We start from the raw sequence: 2,900 nt of genomic DNA on the forward strand, positions 1-2,900 counted from the left end.
CTCGTTGCAGTGACATCTCTACATGCACTAGTGGCATCTCTGGGGAAGTAGCCAGGAAAGCCCCGGGCTGCATGGCAGGCCCACCGAGCGAGACGCCTGGGGCACAGGCCCTCCAAGGGGGAACAGAGCCCCCTGGGTTCGAGACGCTGTGCTCTCCAGGATGACGTGGATGGAATCGGCTGGAGACCCCACTGCAAACAGAAAGTTTTGTGGATGGAGATAGAGATGAACCAAAAGAAGAAACGTGATTTATGTCTTTATTCCAGCTAAATGTGACTTCTAGTCTAACCCAGAACTGCACATCCCACCAACTCCACTCTCCTGCTTTTTGCAGCCTGTGACGTGGCACCCTGCCGGCCAAACCCAGGACCTATGTATCCTGACTCGCCCAGCTGCGGCCAGTGGCCCATGATGCATGGAAAGGTTCCTGGTGGGGGGGAAGGCAGGCACGAGATTTCTTCCTTACTAGGGAGCCGTTGGATAGCTATATGTTAAAGTTTGTTTGAAAGGCAGAATCACACACACACACACACAAAGAATCTTTTTTCAAAAGATACATTTATTTTTATTGCAAAGTCAGATATACAGAGAGGAGGAGACACAGAGAGGGAGATCTTCTATCCACTGATTCACTCCCCAAGCGGCCGCAACAGCTGGAGCTGAGCCAATCCGAAGCCAAGAGCATGGAGCTTCATCCGGTTCTCCCACGCAGATGCAGGGTTCCAAGGCTTTGGGCCATCCTCTACTGCTTTCCCAGGTCACAAGCAGGGAGCTGGATGGAAAATGGAGCTGCTGGGATTAGAACTGGCCCCCATATAGAATCCCAGCGTATGCAAGGAGAGGACTTTGGCTACTAGGCTATCGTGCCAGGCCCGACAGAGAATCTTTGATTTGCTGGTTCAACTCCCAAATGCCTACAACAGCCAAAGCTGGGCCAACTCAAGCCAGAAGCTAGGTCTCCCTCGTGGGCTCATGGATTGCTGAAATTTAAGCATCCAACTCATCACATGCTGCCTTTTAGGGGGCCCAACAGCAGGAAGTAGGATGAGAAGCTGAGACGGGGCTCAGTGCTAGGAGCTCCCATAACAGGCACAGTTACCCCGCTGTGCCAAAACACCAGTCCTGGCCCTTTCATTTTCTACAAGCATAAGGCCACATGGCCTTTACACCCAAACAGTCAAGTGAGTTTTTTTTTCTTTGATGCTTTATTTTGGTATGATTAATATAAATCTTGGGCCTGGTACAATGGTTCAGTTGCTCAATCCTCACCTTGCAAGCACCAGGATTCCTATATAGGCACCAGTTCATGTCCCAGCTGCTCCACTTCCCGACCAGTTCATGTCCCAGCTGTTCCACTTCCCATCCAGCTCCCTGCTTGTGGCCTCAGAAAGCAGTCGAGGACGGTCCAAAGCCTTGAGACCCTACACCTACGTGGGAGATGCAGAAGACGTTCCTGGCTCCAGCTGTTGTGGCCACTTGGGGAGTGAACCAGCGGATCAGAGACCGTTCTGTCTCTCCTTTCTGTAAATCTGCCTTTCCAATAAAAATAAATACATCTTTAAAAACCACATATCTATATCTAGATATATAACTTATCCAGTCTAGGAGTATGTTTACATTTCAGTGACAGAAAATTTCGAATTGTGCAGCTATCATCACAATTCATTTTGAATACTTTCATCTTCCTTGCAGTCATGCCTGGTTCCTTTTTGGCAATGAGGGTGCATGGGCCAGCTTCTCTCATCATCTCCTGCGAGGGAGGGGCCCACAAAGAGGAGCTTCTGTGTGGCCAACATCTCCCCAACCCTAGACCTGGGCGTCTTTCCCAGTGGTGGTTTTGTGATTTCTGAAAGCTGTGTGGGAGGAGAGGTCGCCAGCTCACCCAGCTCTCCCCTGCATCAACAGTCTCCTGACGTGAACTAGCCCGTAGGCGTTCCTATGAGAACAGTGTGATAGAGGCCAGGATGCCCAGGTTGCAATTCCATGCCGTTTTCAAAACACATCAACCTCCTGAAGCTTGTTTCCTTCCATGCCAAGTGGAAATCAAAGCTGTACGAGCTGCAAATTGTTGTAATAACAGAACCCGTTGATGGGGATCCCAGTAGGTAGTGAACGCATTCTCAGCCTTTAATAAATGCTACCTGCTGCTGCTCAGGTCTGGCCCCCTTTTTCCAAGGAGACTGTTAGCTTCTCCCCCAACCCCAGATTCAGAACACAGAGGAAGATGTCACGGGGAGCGGGGGGGGGGGGGTCCTGGGAACCCTCAAATGCTCAGAGCAGAAAGATCCAGGTGGAGATTGAGGGTGAAGGGACAACATGACAAGATTCACCAGTGAGACGAGAAATAGAGGCAGCTGGAAATTAAGTGCCAGGAAAAGAGCAGGTGAGAAAGAGCAGGACCCTGACCTGCAGAGGCCCAGGAAGGCAGGGAGGGCAGGGAGAGCAGGAAGGCAGGGAGGGCAGGGAGGGCACGGAGGAGAGGGAGGGGAGGGAGGAGAAGGAGGGCAGGGAAGGGAGCAGCCGGAGGCAGAGGAAGCTTCCTGGCCAAACTGTGACCTTGGAAAGCTCCTTCAAACACTGAAACGCTCTGTTATTGAGCCATTCATTTCCTCAGGCTTTGTCACCAAGAGGCACCTAGGTGGCTTCCTAAGGCTTCCGAGGCCTGGCCACAGCAGCTGGCAACAGCCCTGAAGAATGCTCTTCGGAAGTCTACAGTGGCAGGGTTCTCTCCTGGGATGGCCGTGCGTATTCCCAGCATGAAGAAGCCGAGGTCAAGGTTAAACGGCACAAAGCAGTAGAAGCCGAGGGCACTGGCTGGCTGCTCCTGGCTGGCCTCCCCCACCCCTACAGTTCATAGAGCAACCGTCCTTTATAAAAACGCAGCACACGTTGGGATTTAA

The sequence above is a fragment of the Ochotona curzoniae genome, unplaced genomic scaffold (genome assembly GCF_017591425.1).
Source record: "Ochotona curzoniae isolate NIBS_2020 unplaced genomic scaffold, NIBS_Ocur_1.0 scaffold_3208, whole genome shotgun sequence".
Classification (NCBI taxonomy): domain Eukaryota; kingdom Metazoa; phylum Chordata; class Mammalia; order Lagomorpha; family Ochotonidae; genus Ochotona; species Ochotona curzoniae.